General features: G+C 40.4%; 1 protein-coding gene across 3 annotated transcripts in view; it reads right to left on the bottom strand.

Annotated features, from left to right (window-relative positions):
* The window catches only part of LOC139453411 (G protein alpha i subunit-like), a 175,820-nt gene that overhangs the window by 28,602 nt on the left and 125,551 nt on the right, over nt 1–21,667 (bottom strand). The gene's annotated exons all lie outside the window — the stretch shown is intronic.

Genomic DNA, 21,667 nt, shown 5'->3' with positions numbered 1-21,667 from the left:
TGTAAAAAGTCTCATGTATTCATGTTCTTCCAACTTCCAAGTGCTTATCAAATACTACATATGAAATAAGTTTAAATTTAAACAATGTGTCTTAATCTGCCATGACAGCAACATGCACTATTGTATAACATTATTGCGATATGTAATTTTCATAAATTGACACTGACTCGTATATGCAATCGACCCATGAAGATCCAGGGTAGAATAGGTATTCAGCAACCCATGCTTGCCATAAAAGACGACTATGCTTGTCCGAAGAGGCGACTAACGGGATTGGGTGGTCAGGCCCGCTGACTTGGTTGATGTCATTGTATGCCAGTCATGTGGTTCGATGCTTATGATGTCAGTCACTGGATTGTTTGGTCCAGACTCGATTATCTACAGACTGCCATCATTAAGCTGGAATATTGCTGAGTACAGCGTTAAACAACAAACAAAACAAACAATCGTAAATGCAATCAGCATAGACCTGAAAATCAACTTTTCATTTCAGGGCAAGAGCCTAGACAAGATAGTGATGCACAGTATACAAATCTAGCACATCTAGGGATCAGTATAATCAAGATGTTGAAAAACAAATCGAAACAGTCGGCTAATTTTGGACTAAAGTGTATCCTTCTGTATGTTAATATAACTTGACCTTCATAGTAGAGGTCATCTGACATTGTCTGAATCATTGAAGAGGATGAGGGTGAGGTGAATTGGTTAAAATTACCCAAATTGTATGAACGTATACCAGTTTGAGGAGCACTGTATAGGCAAAAGAATAGCTGAATATCCGTGCATGTCCTAATTAAGCAAACCTGAAAGATTCTAGAGCAAAACTCTTGAAACTCCACATTTAAACTTAAGCCCACTTCTCACAATGAGAGGTGATGAAATTGTTAACCTACCCTCCTCAGAGAACTAATGAAAGGTTTATAAGTTTGGCAGTGGTCACAAACCTTATGTTTGTTTGAAATTTCTGCCAGGGAAGCGCAAACACTGAAATTCTATATCTTTCTGAATAGTTAAAGGCAGCAGTTCAGCTATTGCTTTGTGTATCAACAAAGGTTCCTACAAAATACTGAACTGTTTATGAGTCAAGTAAAGTCCATTTGTTTCCTTTGGAAATGAGGTGAGTGAGTGAGTGAGTGAGGTTTTACGCCGCTTTTAGCAATATTCCAGCAATATCACGACGGGGAACACCACAAATGGGCTTCACACATTGTACCCATGTCGGGAATCGAACCCACGTCTTCAGCGTGACGAACAAACGCTTTAACCACTAGGCTACCCAACTGCCCCGGAAATGAGTTAGATTAAATTGTTTTTAATGTTGCATTTAAGATTATTGCACTTATAAAGCCACATGAATTTTTTCTAAACATCAAAATATGACTAGCAAAAGGCATCATTTCAGCAAAATTTCACATTAAATACATGAAATATTAAACAGTTTATCATTAAGCTCACATAATAAACCCTACTCACATTTGAATATATGTTTGAAATGTTGCCTTGGAAACGCAAACGCAACAAGTCCTTTATCCCATGGGGCATCACCTTAGCTGTTTGACTATGTATACAAAGTTCCAAAACTAATATTGAATAGCTTATGAATGTTGCCCCTGGTCTGTACCCAATCTTCATGTTCACATGAGTCTGACATGCTGCATTGGAAACGCAATTCTAAGATGCTTTGCCAAAAGATCAAAGGCGCCGACCGGACTTTATTCTGCAATAAAGCACACTTTTTGAGTTGCGTCATAATGGACTGACGTCATGGCGATGTTCAAATTACCTTCCCCGTGAGCTAACGTATCCTAGGTTACATCGTCCTTTCATTACCATCAAGCAAGATGGCGAAATAGTTTCTTTAACCTTGTCTAATATTTGAATATTATTACATTGGAAGAAATATGGCAAGATGATGTGAACCGTCTCTCATGCCGCAGGCCTATCGCAAACATATTCAAACCATAGTGTTCGTGCCACAGCAGTCGCAAAATTGTCTGAGGCAGGCGCTGGTGCCTCCAAATTATGTTTGTCTAAGGGGCAACTGCAGTCTACCCCAAAGGAAGGAGCAATCTTGGAAAGTTTTATCACCACTTATATACCTGTTGCTCGATGTGATGCATTTATGCAACATCCTGCATATTACTTTTCTTCCACCATGTTTGTCCCATGGTGACGCCATATCATGCCGCAGGCCGTCAATTCACGTCCGTGACAGTATCTCGTAGCCAAACCAACTCTGTAAGTGTCTATTTCATGGCTTGCAGTTGCTTCAGTTTTATAACATTAGTGGTGAAAAAACAAAGCTGCAACTTGTACGAAAGAAAACATCTCAACTCGCAATAACCAGCGAAACCAAACTTCGGCTGACTTTGTTTACATTTCTCTGCTCGGCCCCACAATGTACTTGGGAAATGTTTCGAGTCATGTGATTAATTTGAAAAAAATAATATAAAAACTTAAATTAAAAGTCCTCGGAAACATGACCTTTTTAAATAACAAACTACCCATTTAAGTGTTATGTTCAAAATGTAAATATGTCCGTTAACATAAGACCCATGAAGATCCGGGGTAGAATAGGTCTTCAGCAACCCATGCTTGCCGTAAAAGGCGACTATGGTTGTCGTAAAAGGCGACTAACGGGATCGGGTGGTCAGGCTCGCTGACTTGGTTGAAGCATGTCATCAATCCCAATTGTGTGGATAGCTGCTCATGATATCAATCACTGGATTGTCTGGTCCAGACTTGATTATTTACAGACCACCGTCATATAGCTGGAATACTGCTGAGTGTGGCGTAAAACAACAAACCAACCAAACCAACCCTGAACATAAGGGTGCAGGCAATTAGGTGGAAGAGCCTGTCAGTTAGCACTGTTCGAGATTTTTCAATGTACCTCACAGGTCATTACGGATTTGATTTTAAACCCATCTCCAATAAAACACAAGGTTAATCTTAAATTCTGCATCTTAGTAAAGAAATAAAGTTTGCTCTACTGCCATGTGTAGTGTAATAAAGTATAGTTGTCCGGAACTATTACAATGCAAGTGTCCTCGTGCTTTAACTATAATAGTTCAGGCAAAAACTATACTTTATAACACTACATATGGGGTACCCATGTCTGGAATCGAACCCGGGTCTTCAGCGTGACAAGCGAACGCATTAACCACTAGGCTACCCGACCGCCCCCACAACTGTTTGGTGAAGAAATATGAGGTCATGGTAATATGTAGTATCTCTTAATGTTGTTATCATCCTATATAAACTCCCAGGCGAAAGTATACACGTGAAAACAGGATATGACCAAAACATTAGAAACAATATCAACGTTATAATGCTGAAAATAGTCGTCAAAACACACATAAGATGACAGAGTCTTGTTTTGAAATGAGAGCTGTCTTGTGTTCAGCATGCAGTTAAAAACCTAAACCATTTGCATCAGCTGAAGTCTTGACTGGACAACACAGTGGAAAAGAACCTCAATGGAACTATAAATGGTGTGATGAGAAGGTCTCGCAAATCAAAAGGAACTGTGGTCATATACATATACTGATGGAAATGAATAAACGAACACCTCGTTTTAGACACAGTAAAATAATATGCTATTATGAGTTCCCAGCCTTGTCTACCAGATATGCGTTGGAGTGAGTGAGTGAGTGAGTATGGTTTTACGCCGCTTTTAGCAATATTCCAGCAATATCACGGCGGGGGACACCTGAAATGGGCTTCACACATTGTACCCATGTCGGGAATCGAACCTGCGTCTTCGGCGTGACGGATATGCGTTGGAAACAATGCACACAAACACATCTCAACATTTGATTCTGATATGTGTTGAATTTGTTTGCGCAATATTTCAAATGTAGTAAAACCTATTTCCCCATATTTTTCATCGCTCCCTTATTCGTTTCCACCAGTTTATTAACAATTTAAAAGATACATACCACATGTCTTCACAGATTGATCTATTTTCTAACTCTCTCTATATATATGATAGATATGTGATAAATCATAAAGAACAATGAAGAATGAAGTGTGGTTTATTTCACGATAAAACATTGTTCTATCATGACGTCATTTCTGGAGAATCGAACATGCGCTCGCAACTTGATGACGTCGTATAATGGATGACGTTATGTTTCAGAGGGATGTTTTTGGTTTTGTTTGTTTGTTGTTTAACACCGCACTCAGAAATATTCCAGCTATATGACGGCGGTCTGTAAAATAATCGAGTCTGGACCAGACAATCCAGTGACTGACATTATGAGCATCGATCGATGACATGCATCAACCAAGTCAGCAAGCCTGTCCACCCGATCCCGTTAGTTGCCTTTTACGACAAGCATAGTCGCCTTCTACGGCAAGTATGGGTTGCTGAAGACCTGTTCTACCCCGGAATCTTCACGGGTCAATTCACATTTGGACCCAATGATAAAAAAAACAAATATAATACCTTGTCTTTCTGTCCTCTATACTCTTAATGTTCCCATTGAAAAGCTGATATATATTTCACTATTTTCATAAGTGAGATATTTCCTTTTATCATATAATAGGTAGGGATGTGTCGAGTGAGTTGTTACCCATAGATATAGCTGTGCAGTGTAGATGAAGGCAACGGCCAAACAATCACACCCAAAAGTGGGAGAGATATGACGATCGGTATTGTGAGGAAAGGTGCAGATAATTGACTTAAAAACTGTGAGAATACCAGACTTAACTCCCCTGTTCATAAAATGGAGTTGTCCGACATTGCCGAGGTTGATTTGTATTCAGGGAGTCATCATTATGTTAAATACAGGTAATGTTTTTAAAGCTTGTCCAATTTATTGACACCCTTAAGAAGGCTGTACAAAATGTTGATATCTCATATAAGAAAAAAACGACTGAAGGTCGTTGCTTATTTCTTTAACTCAACAAGCCAGGATTGAGTGCTAAAGTCGTAAATCATATTAGTGTCAAAAAGAGGTACACCTCAATTATTCAAACTGATGTAAAATTATAACAGCGAATATCTCTAACAAGCCATTTCACCAGTTTGTGAACAACATAGAAAAAAATCATAAAAACTTTGAAATCAAATTTGAATTTGGAAACAAATTAAAAAGAAATGTGGAAAAATCTATGAGGTCCATATTCAGCCTAGATAAGATCTGATCACTTTATATCTTTACCGAAAAGAGAAAAAACAACAACAATATGATAAATAATATGATCCCAGTTTGCCTATGAGTGTATAAATACACTTGTGCTCTGATGTCATAAAGACGTTCGACGTCAACTTACTTCAATAAAAAAATTGCCATGTGTGCGGACTGTACAAAATTATCTTATTTCTCTCTCATGAGTTTGTAATGTATAAAAAACATTATTTCAAAACCTTTTAGCACAAATGCCTACAAGTATTCAATTAATCAGACATATCTAAAGACTGCAATTATTAAATACACAGTTATAAGTTGGAAATGAGTCCATATGTTTGATGCCATGAATCTGAGAAATAAGTGAGTGAGTGAGTGAGTTGGGTTTAACGCAGTTTTTGACAGTATTCCAGTTATATCACGGCGTGTCAGCTTGATGTGGGAGGAAAGCCCCGAAGTGATGCAGGTCTCAGACGTTTACCACTTCGGTGAAACCCACAAGAACAGGTATGGTGCTGACAAACCTAGAAACATAATCGGGGCGAACAGGGATTCGAACCCACAATCATAGGTTTCTGGCGTGCCCAAGGGACGCAACTCCGCACCACGCATCGCAGCGCCTTAGACAACTGGGCCACCCATGCCCTCTCTGAGTAATAAATATGAATTGAGCCCTGTGAATTGTTTTTTTGTGTTCCTAAGATACTGTAGTTTTAAAATAAAATGAAAAATAAAAATGTGATTTTTCTACCATAAGGTCCCTTAACTCATGGTGGGTCTCATATAAAGTTCAAACTCACAATGCTGACTGACTACGGTAAAAGTAACTGTACAATATGCAGGAAGTGTTGATGGCCGGGAGATTTGGGAACAGAGTGAAGGAGGTCGCTGTAACACCAGTGTAGGTTTGTCTGGTGACATCCCTCACTTCCGGACACAGCTCACACTGGCTAAACGAGCCTTGCTGATAATCCAACGGTTTACGGTAAAGTGCATGAATTCAAATGTGGCGTTCGCCTTTCATCACACACAAGAAACATCAAACTACAAAAGCCCATGTCAGTTTTATAAATAATCAATGAAGTTGCAGTGGGGTTTTATGCTGTTGAAGCTAATTAGATATTTTTTGTATTCATTTGATGTGTCCAATTGTTGTTTTTAAGTGAGATTGTTTGTTGTAACAGTTCTGAATCAACTGTCACAAACGTGAAATAGTTATTGAAACCCATTTTTAAGCCACAGTGAGTGTGTGGGTGGGTGAGTGAGTGATTGGGTGGGTGAGTTAGTGATTGAATTGGTGAGTGGTTGAGGGGGTGGTTGAGTAAGTGGTTTAGTTGATAGGTGAGTTAGTGGTTGAGATTGTGAGTGCTTGGTTAGAGTGAGTGTGCAAGTGACTTGGTGGGTGAGTTAGAGGTTGAATTGCTAAATGGCTGAGTGAGTTAGTGGGTGAGTTAGTGGGTGAGTTAGTGGGTGAGTTAGTGGTTGAATTGTCGAGTAAGTGGATGAGTGGATGAATGAGTGGTTGAGTGAGTGGTTGTGTGGGTGGTTGAGTGGGTAAGGTAAGTGCTTGAGTTGTTGAATTGGCAAGTAGTTGAGTGGGTGAGTGAGTGCTTGAGTGGGTGGTTGAGTGGGTAAGTGGTTCAGTGAGAGTGGTTGAGTGGGTGAGTGAGTGGGTGGTTGAGTGGTTGAGTGGGTGAGTGCTTGAGTTGTTGAATTGGCAAGTAGTTGAGTGGTTGAGTGGGTGAGTGAGTGCTTGAGTTGTTGAATTGTCAAGTAGTTGAGTGGGTGAGTGGTTGAGTGAGTAAGTGGTTGAGTGAATGAGTGAGTGAGTGGTTCAGTGAGTGATTGGTTGAGTGAGTGGTTGAGAGGTTGTGCATGCAGAATGACACAGAAATTACACAGGAACACATAACTAAATGGCTCAGAACCGGTTTAACAGGATGCATTCAATATGGATCATGGTAAACATTGATCAGATAAATTATTGATGACACAATTGGGTTCACATCTCAAACTTCCACCTCAAGAACATCATCAGTTCCTGCAAAATGAGCACCTCTATTCATATCATTGCACACGGGTACAAATCCAAGCTTCTTTAGCTTCAGAAGAGAACTAAAAACATGGCCAATTCTAAAGTTTACACAACACAGACAGAACACCATGACATAGGATGAAATAAACCTGAGGTTCAAGTGTCTAAAAACGTAGGGAACCATCTCCTATATAAATGATAATAAGATAAGCAGACACGACACTGTGGAGAGGGGAATCGCGTACAACTAGTGAAACACGAGTATATGGTGAGATAAAGTGATGTGTTCCACAGGTGTGCTGTGTCTCTCTTCCTGAAACCCTCTCAGTGGATAAACACAATTTATTGCTACCAGAGGTGATATCTAACATGTAGGTAGCAATGTGCCTGTATCAGTGCACCAGACCCACATCCTAAAGCGTGCTCAAAGCGCTGCATAATTACTCTGTGCGTGTGGATCAGAAACATCTCAATTTTCATTCTCAGCTCCCTGGGGAGTATACAACCCAAGCTGCCTGTGAGGCACTAGATGGCGAACAACCACATTACCATCTCATCAACAATTGTTTGAGTAAGTGGGTGAGTGCTTGAGTGTGTGTTTGAATGAGTGAGTGAGTGGGCATTTGGTGAGTGAATGGGTGGATGGGTTTTGAGTGAGGGAGTGAGTGGGTAAAGCGTGCTCAAAGCGCTGCATAATTACTCCGTGAGTGTGGATCAGAAACATCTCAATTTTCATTCTCAGCTCCCTGGGGAGTATACAACCCAAGCCTGAGAGGCACTAGATGGCGAACAACCACATTACCATCTCATCAACAATTTTTACCGTCACAATATGGCTGAAATATTGCCGATGTGAAGCAAAGCATTAACTCACTCACTCACACACTCAACAATTTTTAACTATCCATGTAACTTAAAAATTACTAAGTGGTTATAACTGTTGTTCTGACTGAAATATTGAACAATATGGAGTGGATTTAATATCATTGACAAGAGCTGTGTAATAAATGGTAGGGAAGAAACAATATTGCATGAATCAGTAAGCAGTAGTGAAAAAAATGGCAATCATATGCCGTCCAAAGAGAACAGAGATGTTTAAACAGTCTAACTGTTAACTTTGTGTGGCATTTCAAACTTGAGTGCTTTGAAGGATAAAAACAATTCAACCCATCTCAATTTAAGAATGGTTATCTTGCAATAAATTTGGAATGGATCCCTTCCTCTGAAGTGTAAAGTCAGCTAAGTGGGAGAGGGAGATGAAAAAATCAGTGCAAAAACCAATGAAGTGACCTGTCATTGAATCTACACACATGATGGAGTGGTCATAATTAGACTCTCCCATTCCACCAGTATTGAATCGGAACATACAGCTACAGTGGTTGAAACTCAACTGTGAAGACAGATCAGAGTGAGTGAGTGAGTGAGTGAGTGAGTGAGTGAGTGAGTGGGTGTTTGAGTGTGTGTTTGAATGAGTGAGCATTTGGTGAGTGAATGGGTGGATGGGTTTTGAGTGAGTGAGTGAGTGGGTGAATTGGTGAGTGAGTGGGTCTTTGAGTGAGTGAGTGGGTGTTTGAGTAAGTAAGTGGGTGAGTGCTTGAGTGTGTGTTTAAATGAGTGAGTGAGTGGGCATTTGGTGAGTGAATGGGTGGATGGGTTTTGAGTGAGGGAGTGAGTGGGTGAATTGGTGAGTGAGTGAATTTGAATCAGTGAGTGGGTTGCTCGGTTTTGAGTAAGTGAGTGAGTGGACTAACTAATTAACTAACTAAAACCCTTTCCATATTCATAAGAAATCTGTGCTAAGTCGATTGTACGTATCTAACCATATCATTATGAAGCATGGTTTATGAATCACTATTAAAAAGGGATAATACCAGGGGTTCACTAAAAGGATGAGCGTATACTAATCTGCTGGTAGCATGTCACAAACACATGCAAAGGCAAGTCAATTGTTCACCTGAAAAAAACATGCCACACGTCTACCATAAAACTTATAGCTCATTCAAGGACGTGGCCAATACACAACTTCATGAAATCTGTTTACATTCCAATAATCAATAATGGGATCAATAACATTACAGTTTACTGCCAATCTAGTCTGTGTATGCTCTGTGTTTGCGCTGTGTATGCTCTGTGTATGCTCTGTGTATGCTCTGCGTATGCGCTGTGTATGCTCTGTGTATGCGCTGTGTATGCTCTGTGTATGCTCTGCATATGCTCTGCGTATGCTCATTTACACATATATGTATATATGTTGCAGAGCTTAAGTAATAATATTCATGTCCTATTTTTTATTCACATTACCTCAGAAAGCTAAGCACATGCTATTACCCACTAGAACTGTCATACTGTCTGTACTAATTGTCAATGGCCAGTAAATGTCAAAGCCTGAGGCATGGATGAGAATGGCGCCCATCATGGCCACCAGGCACTGGGTGGCAGCGTCTCCATGTCACCAAGGTGATCCTTCACAGCAAAGGTTACTGAGATCCCATGAATATAGACAGATGGATGCTGCTATGGCTTCACACAATTGTCCGATGCTGCCAGACCATATCTCTGGCATTTAACCAAAGAAGAATGGAATAATGATTACAAAGCTGTTCACTTTATGAAACTCTTGTATTTCTCCAGCATTTTGCACAGTCTTTGCATGAATCACCTTTTAATGACAATGTATTAAGATACTGAATATACATTGCTATTTAAAACATCTTGCAGAGATGAATAATAAATGTTTGTCAGTGCATAATCAACATAGGTATTGTTAAACAATCTTAACTCCTTTCTATCATTTCCTGGGGCCACCTCCACGGTCAAGTGGTAGAGCGTCCGCCGGAGAGCGGAAGGTCTGGGGTTTGATCCTGTCCACGTCATACAAAATGAATGAATATGGTTTTACGCTGCTTTTAGCAATATTCCAGCAATATCACAGCGGGGGACACCAGAAATGGGCTTCACACATAGTACCCATGTCGGGAATCAAACCCGGGTGTTCAGCATGACGAGCGAACGCTTTAACCACTAGGCTGTCCGACCGCCGGCCGCGTCATACAAAAAGACGTTAAAAGATGGTACTTGTTGTTACCCTGTCTGGTGCTCAGCATTAAGGGGCTAAAACAAGGACTGGTTGGCTCGGAGTCAGTATACTGTGTCTGAGTGGGGTATTCATGTTAAACTGTGGCATGGTATCTCAGTGAGCTAGCACTATGAAAATCGGCATCAGTCTGGACTATTACAAGCAGCCACACAAACACACCCACGTACATGCACGTCGCCATATAAGTGCAATAATCTTGGATGTGATGTTAAACCCAATTTCACCTCACCTCACCATCATTTACTGTTGGACATGGCTAGTTTGAGTTGGACATGGCTAGTAAGGAATAGTCATGTTCTCACTAATCGTAGTAACAGTTTCACATGTACAGCTAGCTGGTTTGTTGCTTAACGCTGCACTGAGAAAATATTCCAGCTATATGACGGCAGACTGTAAATAATCAAGTGGACCAGACAATCCAGTGATTGACATCATGAGCATGGTCCAAGCAATTGGTTTATGACATGGTCAGCAAGCCTAATACCACCTGATCCATTTAGTTGCCTCTTACAGATGTCAACAGCATTGCTGAAGACGAATTCTAGTAATATAATGCATTGTAGACTAATTAAGTTGTATTTTGCTTATTGTGTCGATTCCTGTATTGTCTTTTTGTAAAGCAGATGAAATAAAATTTGATTAATGACAGCAAAAATATTAATAATAGTTAATAACAGAGAAATGGAATAACCTTAAGTTGAATGAGTGAGTTAGTTTCATATTGACTTGAAGAATATCTCGGTTATATTATGGTTACATCTTTATAATTTGGTTATAATAAATCAAGTTTACTTCATGATATCTTGGTCATATCCTGGTTAATATATCTTGGTAATACATACTGAACAACAAAAGTTCCTGTGACATTGAATAAGATTTAATGCAAAGTTATGATATTTACCAAATCTGAAACAATTTTGGTTTGCAACAGATAAAAGACTCCTGTAAGTGTTCAAATGGTATAATACACTCGAATCCGTCCATCGCTGTGGCTGAGGTGAAAATGAGACTCATCAGTGAATAGAACATGTCCTCATGGCATGGCCGTCCAGCGTAGACGCTGTCTGCACCACTGTAGACGTGCTTGACGGTGGTTTCCTGTCAAAATGGGATGTCTGGCAGGTCATCTGGCGATAATCCCTGCACATCAGAGGCGACAACTTACAATTTGTGAAGATATTCGTCGAAGGCCAGGGATTCTTCTTGCAGTCACTGTTGCTGGCTGGAATCGATTTCGTAGGTGTGTTGTTGGAATCCAGTTGTCTTGTCAATTATTGGTTACGGGTGGCCTGTCACTCCGAGGGTGTCTCTGACTGTATTCGTCTGTTGCCAACGTTGCCGTAAACACCAAATGGTGTTTCTGTGGACGTTAAATTTTCTTGCAACATCACGTTGACTCGATCCAGCTTCAAGCATACCAATGGCTCGCAGCCGCTCACTTTAGGATAGTGGTGGCATTTTGTAATGTTGAATAAATGCGTAAGTTTGTTGTTTTTCTGAGTGGTTGTTGTCAGCACGATGCTAAACGATGCATATGGAATCGCGTTAATGCACATGTTTTTATACCAATTCTTGAGTAGTGAAATGCATGGGGCTTGCATAAAAGTCAACTTTTACATGGAATGCATGCTTTTCTGTAGCAGTTGCATTTTTGTGACTTGATTCCATACATGTACTACAATATTGAAAACCAAACTTTACCTCTTTGAAAAATACACTAGAATATTAGTGTTACAGGAACTTTTGTTGTTGAGTATATGTTATATATGGATTATATCAATGTCATGTATCATGTTAATTATATTGGTTATATCATGTTATATCTGGTAACATATTTGTTATATCTTGTTTATCTATTGATTATATCTTGTTAATCATGATAATATCTGTTTATATCATTTTCCTATGTTGTTATATCGGTGATCTATCATGTTCTATCTGGGTTATATCTTGGTTATTTCTAGTTTACTTCATGGTTCTATCTGGGTTCTATCAAGGTTATATCATGGTTCTATCTTGGTTCCATCTGGGTATCTATCATGGTTATATCTTGGTTACATCACGTGTGACAGCTTCATGTGGGAGGAAAGCCATAGTCATGAAACCATGCTATAAAACATGCCACCCTTCTTGAACTGCCTGTACAAGATTTATGTTCTGTTTAAATAGCAAAGAAAAAATGAAGAAGCAGCCTTAACAGCGTTAGTAAAAAAATGTCCTGAAAACCAAACCGCTTTCAGAGATTACCTGCTTCCGATGCCTTTAAATCACCACTTGGTATCTTGTTACAACTTTAGGGACTTCCTTCAACAATAACCCAAATGGCACAAATCCCTTACAGAACTGCATAAACAATGAGCAGGGAATAAGAGTAGAAAAGGAAACATTTATTACAAGCAGTGGGTGATCAATGCCTTTTGTTCGTTAACCTGCAGTAATGCATGCACGTACTGAATGGCTCCACTTCAGTTCATAACTATCGTAGCATCATCCTAAATTCTAGCACGGTTTACATTTCAGCAAATCTCTTGAGCATCCTGCTGGGCAATGTGTACTCTGCCTGACCGATTTCTCCGGCACCATTGATAGAGGATCATAGAATGGTATTTCCCAATGGCAGCTAGTACAATCAGGGCATACAGATAGGCAATTACCTACGCAATTTGGGGGTAGTTTGGGGTTAGTAAACTTTTCCCAAATCTAGAGTGACATGCCATCATTTCATGGGTAGCATTGTCTTTTGCTGACTGAATCTCATCAGCATGGATGATGTTGCGGATACGTTCTCATTAGTATTTCTAATACGATGTCGTATCACAGCACCAGCAGCCTACGTCAAAGTCATCGTTAGAGCAAAGATCGGCTTGAGCGAAAGGCATGCTCTGTCTTCATTATTTCTCACAAAAGCAGCATGATAAATGAAGTTGTATGTTCCAAAAGATATTTTAAGATTTCTTGATAAGAAGATTTTGTATGTCAACAGTAATGACATTAATGTAAGTTGTTTCAAGAATGAAGTAAACATATCAAATATTTTTTTAGAGTGAGTGAGGGAACGGGTTCTCTGCCACAAGTGATCAGCAATATCTTGGTTGGTTGGTTTGTTGTTTAACGCCACACTCAGCAATATTCCAGCTATATGATGGCGGTCTGTAAATAATCGAGTCTGGACCAGACAATCCAGTGATTGAAATCATGAGCATCGATCCACGCAATTGGGATCGATGACATGTATCAACCAAGTCAGCGAGCCTGACCACCCGATCCCGTAAGTTGCCTTTTACGACAAGCATAGTCACCTTTTACGGCAAGCATGGGTTGCTGAAGACCTATTCTACCCCGGAATCTTCAGCAATATCTTGGTGTTTCTTTCCATACTGTACAGTGCAATCCACTCTGGAATAGGCAACCCAATTGTTGATAGTATGTTTGTGTGTGTTTGTTGTTTTAAGCTGCTCACACAGATATTCCAGCTGTATGATGGCAGCCTGTAAATAATAGAGTCTGGACAACCTGGTGTCAAGAGATCCATTCATTTAATTTTCACCACTATTTTGGCTTTTCAGCAAAATGGAACCTGTTTCAGCAGATAAACATGACTGATTATTCTTAGCCATGAGATGCAGTTGTTTTTCACTACATATCATAATGAAGTATTTGTATACACAAGGGCATTGCAAGGGCATCTCGTGAAGCACTGCAAGGACATCTTGTAAAATATGCAAGGGCATCTCGTGAAGCATTAACTATTGCCTCAAATAAAAATATTTTCTGCAGATACATACCTGTATTGAGGAGATTTTAACTCACAAAGCTGAAGCAACCATGCAATTTCATATTTTCCACCACTCATAAATGCAAAATCCACTTACTATTCAGAAAACAGTGTTCCAAATTATTCAAAGTTGAAAATGTCAAGGGGGCCTTGTCTTAACCCTTAATGGTGCAAATTTAACATTAAGAGGATCCCTACATTAAACTATCAAAGACCTCACATCCCCTTAAATTCCTAACTCTGATACAATACAAAATCTGAGAATGTAAAGAAATGTCTATCCTACAATAATACTAAATAAAGGTAAAACAAATTGTATATTTGAACGCATTTTCATTGTATTCTCAGTGGTATAAAACATTGTCGGTTTCCTTGTTCCACAGTTGAATACAACCCATGAGTTAAGAGTGTTGCAAAAGCTTTGCTTTGTGAACAAAGGTAAAAACGTCTATAACAGACAGCCATGTTGGAGATGGCAGAATCCTGACTCCACCACGACACTGTGTGTGTCACAGAGCCAGTGGAGACATCATTTCCTTCAGCTCAGTAGCATTCCTTCGGCATAAGTCATTCTGACAAATGTCAAATTTTCAAAGTTTAAAGGATTTTTTTTTATTTTCGAAAGGCACAAAATTATTTCAAACAAATTTGAGGAACAGATTACTACCCAATTTGAGGTTATGTAATCATCGCATCTTTAGGTTTCTAAATCTAATTTCATATTTCTCGTGACCTGCCTTCCCATTACCTAATAAAATTGCCCCCATAAAGAATAATGTTTTGTTTTATTTATTTTCAAGCCCTATTAAGAAATGACTTCATCAACTCAAACCATTCATAGTGTGTCAGATTGGTTGTGGGGAAACTAGCTGTAGTGGCCATGTTGATATTTATGGAGCTGCAAGTGAAACAATTAGAATCAAGTTACATGTACTTCAATAGATTTATAACCTCCTGAAGAAAGAAATAGTTAGTTTTGAGTCACACTGCTTATAACTCCAAGGCTAACACAGATCAAGAGATCAAGCCCTAGAACAGGCAAGCTAGTCATTAGTGATTGAGTGAATGTTGTTTTGTGCAACAGTCAGTAATATTCAAATGTGTCACAGCTGCCTTTAAGTGAGTGAGTGAGTGAGTGATTGAGTGAGTATGGTTTTACATCACTTTTAGCAATATTCCAGCAATATCACAGCAGGGGACACCAGAAATAAACTTCACACATTGTACCCATGTCGGGAATCGAACCCGGGTCTTCAGCATGACGAGTGAAAGCTTTAACCACTAGGCTACCCGACCGCCCCTGCCTTTAAATGAACAGATCCAGGCTCAAATTGGCTCTTCAGCAACCCACGCTTGTCGTAACAGGCAAATGGTGGTAAGGCTCACTGACTTGGATTGATGCATGTCATTGTGTCCCAATTGCATAGATTGATGCTCACAATGTCAATCACTAGATTGTCCGGTCCAGATTTGATTATTTACAGACTGCTGTCATATAGCTAGAATCTTGCCGATTGCAGTGTCAAACAAAAAGCCAAAGCAAAGCAACATCTATGTCCTCAGGGCACCATGATACAGAACCATCCAGGCCACACGTTGTGATCACACAATCTCCATCTTGGATGGCTCTTAGACCGTGGCCTAGTGGTAGAGCGTCCTCCCAGGGAACGGAAGGTCAGGGGTTCGATCCCTAACTGCTTCATACCAAAAGGCATTAAAAGATGGTACTTGTTGTTACCCTCTCTGGCGATTGGCATTAGGGTACTAAAACAAGGACCGGTCAGCTCAGAGTCAGGATTCTGTGTCTGAGTGGGGTATTCATGTTACACTGTGGCATGGTATCTCAGGTGGCTAGCACACCCACACACACGTGCATGCACGTAGCTATATAAGTACAATAATCTTGGATGTGACGTTAAAAACCCCATTTCACCTCAACTCACCTGTATAACAAAGGGGACTGTGGCATCATCTTTCCTGATTAAACTCAGTGGTCAATATCTGATCATGATATATGATGTCAAAGTTGAGTACCATAGGCACACCGAAACCTACGTGGGTTCAAACCCTAGAATCATACTGATTATTATGCTTCGACTTTTGTCAGCACCTTTAGTACCCACGCTATTGGGTTTCACCAAAGTGGTAAACGTCTAAGACCTGCATCACTTCATGCATTCCTCTCACATCAGTTGAGGTGATATGAAATGGGGTTTAGTGAACGGTTGCATTCAAGATTATTGCACTTACATAGTGTCATGCTTGCATGCGTGTTTGTGTCTGCTTGTACTAACAACGCGTGTTGGTCTGACGTTGATTAATGAATAATTTGCATACTCGTATGTGCAAGGGGCCGACGTATGGTTCTCAGTGGGAGGTGACAACTTGGAGACGATGGCTTGCGGTATATACAGTTTTACTTTATACATGTAGATATTGAATACAAAAGACACTATTTGCCAGGTCAGCACATAGTGGTTGTGGTTGTTGTCTAGGTGCCCGGAGCACCCAGCCTAACCCTAGCTAGGCTAAGGGTAAGACCTTTCTTTTTCTTTTCTTTTCTTCTCATCTCTGGACCAAGGCTTGTATAGCCAAGGTCACCTGACATTTAGTAAGTAATAAATATAAATGTAAACAGTAATTCATCAGCAGGATGGCAGACGGTCGATGTACACAAAAATGGGGATTAGCATCTTATAAATAACAGCAATTAAGTGTTTCAAGGCGTATAGATGTCATGGCTCCAGGGTAATGAGCCTTTGCAATTAAATGTTCTTCAGACACTGGGTGTTATAAATCAGTCACTATGACAGTACTATTACTGCTTGTACTGTCTGGATAATTCTCAGCTTCACAGTGCTAGCCCACTGAGATACCATGCCACAGTTTAAGAAGGATAACCTCAGTCAGACACAGTATACTGACTCCGAGCCGACCAGTCTTGTTTTTACCCCTAATAAGCCAAGCAACAGGCAGGGTAACAAGTACTATCTTTTAGTGAGGTGAAATGGGGTTTAATGTCGCGTCCAAGATTATTGCACTTATATAGCGACGTGCATTCACGTGTGTGTGTGTGTGTGTGGCTGCTTGTACTAGCCCGGACTGATGCCGATTTATAGTGCTAGCTCACTGAGATACCATGCCACAGTTTAACATAAATACCCCACTCAGACACAGTATACTGACTCCGAGCCGACCAGTCCTTGAGTTAGCCCCTTAATGCCGAGCGCCAGGCAGGGTATCAACAAGTACCATCTTTTAACATTTTTTGGTATGACACAGCCAGGGGATCAAACCACCAACATTTCAGCTCCAGGCAGGTGCTCTACCCTCTAGACCACGGAGGAATCACACAATATCGAACTGACGTGTCTTGAAACAAAACGGATGGAAATGGTTAAGGGAATATTAGTTTAAGACACAGTAAAATGATACACTAACAATGCACACAAACACATCTCAACATTTGATTCTGACATGTTGAATTTGTACGTGCGCTATTTCAAATGTACTGACAGTCAAGCATATTTCATATGTTTCATTGTACCCTTATTCGTTTCCATCAGTGTATAGACCGCCTCCATGGTCTTGTGGTAGAGCGTCCGCCCGAAGAGCGGAAGGTCCGGGGTTCGATCCCCAGCCGCGTCATACCAACAGTCGTTAAAAGATGGTACTTGTTGTTACCCTGTCTGGCGCTCGGCATTAAGGGGCTAAAACAAGGACTGGTCGGCTCGGAGTCAGTGTACTGTGTCTGAGTGGGATATTCATGTTAAACTGCGGCATGGTATCTCAGTGAGCTAGCACTATAAATCGGCATCAGTCCGGACTAGTACAAGCAGCCACACAAACACACACACGTACATGCACGTCGCTATATAAGTGCAATAATCTTGGACGCAACGTTAAACCCCATTTCACCTCACCTCACCATCAGTGTATAAGTCATTGAGTGTATCATGTACCCTGATATAGACGTATGTCTTCGAGTCACTACACAGTACTGTAAATGTAATTACTGAGATACGAGAATGTTCGTAACGTAATCTTAAGTGTCATCAATAAAACTAAAGTTGGACAGGCAACGTCTCATTAACATTCTAGCATAACTTCACAGGAATGTTATTTTTATGCTTTTGAAGAGTCCATTCTTCAGAAACTGTTGGAGTAAAGGAATAGGAATGTTTGGATTAAAATAATGCCTCAACCGTTTTCCCTTGATGCCAACAGTGGTACCATGAGTGAGTGAGTGAGTGAGTGAGTGAGTGAGTGAGTGAGTGAGTGAGTGAGTGAGTGAGTGAGTTGTGTTTCATGCTGCTTTTAACAGTATTCCAGTAATATCACGGCATGTCAGCTTAATGTGGGAGGAAAGCCCGAAGTGATGCAGGTCTTTGACGTTTTCCACTTCGGTGAAACCCACGAGCACGGGTATGGTGCTGACAAGCCTAGAAACATCATTGGGGCTAAACAGGAATCGAACCCACAATCATAGGTTTCTGGTGTGCCCAAGGGACACAACTCTGCCCTGCAAATCGTGGCGCCTTAGAGGACTGGGCCAACCGTGCCCCAAGGTCTGTATGAGTCTGTATGAGTTGAAGGTCTGTAAGGTTTGAAGGTCTGTATGAATCTGTATGAGTTGAAGGTATGTAAGTGTTGAAGGTCTGCATAGGTCTGTATGAGTTGAAGGTCTGTAAGGATTGAAGATCTGTATGAGTCTGTATGAGTTGAAGGTCTGTATGTGTTGAAGGTCTGTATGAGTTGAAGGTCTGTATGAGTTGAAGGTCTGTATGAGTCTGTATGAGTTGAAGATCTGTATGAGTCTGTATGAGTTGAAGGTCTGTATGTGTTGAAGGTCTGTATGAGTTGAAGGTCTGTATGAGTCTGTATGAGTTGAAGGTCTGTAAGTGTTGAAGGTCTGCATAGGTCTGTATGAGTTGAAGGTCTGTAAGTGTTGAAGGTCTGTAAGAGTTGAAGGTCTGTAAGTGATGAAGGTTGGTATGAGTCGGTATGAGTTGAAGGTCTGTATGAGTTGAAGGTCTGTAAGAGTTGAAGGTCTGTAAGAATTGAAGGCCTGTATGAGTCTGTATGAGTTGAAGGTCTGTATGAGTTGAAGGTCTGTAAGAGTTGAAGGTCTGTAAGAATTGAAGGCCTGTATGAGTTGAAGGTCTGTAAGAGTTGAAGGTCTGTAAGAATTGAAGGCCTGTATGAGTCTGTATGAGTTGAAGGTCTGTATGAGTTGAAGGTCTGTAAGTGTTGAAGGCCTGTATGAGTTGAAGGTCTGTATGAGTTGAAGGTCTGTATGAGTTGAAAGTCTGTAAGAATTGAAGGCCTGTATGAGTCTGTATGAGTTGAAGGTCTGTATGAGTTGAAGGTCTGTAAGAGTTGAAGGTCTGTAAGAATTGAAGGCCTGTATGAGTCTGTATGAGTTGAAGGTCTGTATGAGTTGAAGGTCTGTAAGAGTTGAAGGTCTGTAAGAATTGAAGGCCTGTATGAGTCTGTATATGTTGAAGGTCTGTATGAGTTGAAGGTCTGTAAGTGATGAAGGTTGGTATGAGTCTGTATGAGTTGAAGGTCTGTATGAGTTGAAGGTCTGTAAGAGTTGAAGGTCTGTAAGAATTGAAGGCCTGTATGAGTTGAAGGTCTGTAAGAGTTGAAGGTCTGTAAGAATTGAAGGCCTGTATGAGTCTGTATGAGTTGAAGGTCTGTATGAGTTGAAGGTCTGTAAGTGTTGAAGGCCTGTATGAGTTGAAGGTCTGTATGAGTTGAAGGTCTGTATGAGTTGAAAGTCTGTAAGAATTGAAGGCCTGTATGAGTCTGTATGAGTTGAAGGTCTGTAAGGTTTGAAGGTCTGTATGAGTTGAAGGTCTGTATGAGTCTGTATGAGTTGAAGGTCTGTATGAGTTGAAGGTCTGTATGAGTTGAAGGCCTGTATGAGTCTGTATGAGTTGAAGGTCTGTATGAGTTGAAGGTCTGTATGAGTTGAAGGTCTGTAAGGTTTGAAGGTCTGTATGAGTCTGTATGAGTTGAAGGTCGGTAAGTGTTGAAGGTCTGTATGAGTTAAAGGTCTGTATGAGTTGAAGGTCTGTATGAGTTGAAGGTCTGTAAGGTTTGAAGGTCTGTATGAGTCTGTATGAGTTGAAGGTCTGTATGAGTCTGTATGAGTTGAAGGTCTGTAAGGGTTGAAGGCCTGTATGAGTTGAAGGCTGATATGGAATCTCATTACACACTGTATTTGTGTTAGCTCAGACAAGGGCAGCACTGACCAAGGTCTGACCCCAGGGCAAAGATCTGAAGCGCCACCTGGGGGGGGGATGTCAGAAATACAAGCAGAAAAAGTTGGCATGTCTCCCCAGGTTCTGTGGTCAAGATGCCATTGAGAGATCAATAATTCCTTTGTGGCTATGATTACAACATAACTGGGAGATAATACATTTGTACCATGACTGAGTGTGTTTCAGATCTTCACTGATTATAATGTAACACAGAAGTCATATCACAATATCAGGAACTGAGCCAGGGGAGTTGCAAGAACAATGCTTTAAACATTGAACAAAAAGTTCTGTTACCGTAAATGATGAAATTAATGTGTCTCCAAATAATTAATGAGAGTGTCAACCCCTGGCATGATGCTTGTAGCCCTGCCTTTGACCTACAAAACTAACGAACAAACAAGAACTCCAGGATTTAGAATTCAAGCGTAAAGTATGGGGTGATAGCAATTTAATTGAATAAACATACAGGCAAGACCCGTCAATCCGACATCGTTGAGTGAGTGAGTCAGTGAGTTTGGTTTAACACCGCTTTTAACAGTATTCCAGTTATATCACAGCGTGTCAGCTTAATGTGGGAGGACAGCCTGAAGTGATGCAGGTCTCAGACGTTTACCACTTCGGTGAAACCAACGAGCATGGGTATGGAGCTGACAAACCTAGAAACATAATCGGGGCGAGCCGGGATTCGAACCCACAATCATAGATTTCTGGCGTGTTTCTGGCCCTCGCGGGCAGATGACCACGGAGAACACTGATCACTGTGTCGGATTAACGATTTCGGTAATTCGCTGCAAATGAGATGTGTCAGAGTTAGAATAACGGGTCTAAATAGCACTGATTTAATCTGTTCCCATCATTAGTGTCGGATAAAACCGACAGTCGGATTAACGAGTGTCGGATTAACGAGACTTGACTGGAGTGTATTATATTTTCAAATTTTACTTCAACTGCTTGACATCTGAACTTACTTAACTGAAATCTAAAGCAAGAGATTCCAAAAAATACAAATGTATTCAATTCGATCGAGTCACTGACGAAACTTGTACACATTCCAAGTGTTGTTATACGAGTTAGCTCAATCCTTTACACATACATGAGCAGTATAGTGTATTCACCACAGCTGCTGTTGTACTCGACATAAATTTCAAATAATCTCAAATTATTATCGTTAATTTGACGTTTTCTTTTATCATTTAGAAGATAAATACTATGTGTGTGTCTATTTCCAAGGATTCTATCGAGTATTTGCATCTTGGAAATTCATCTCGACATCAAATGAAATTTTCCAAGATGCAAATACTCGATAAAATCCCGGATATAGACACACACATAGTATTTATCGATATTGTAAACCTA

The sequence above is a fragment of the Haliotis cracherodii genome, unplaced genomic scaffold (assembly GCF_022045235.1).
Source record: "Haliotis cracherodii isolate W230 unplaced genomic scaffold, xgHalCrac1.p SCAF_9, whole genome shotgun sequence".
Taxonomy (NCBI): domain Eukaryota; kingdom Metazoa; phylum Mollusca; class Gastropoda; order Lepetellida; family Haliotidae; genus Haliotis; species Haliotis cracherodii.
This window is presented reverse-complemented; position numbering and strand designations above follow the sequence as displayed.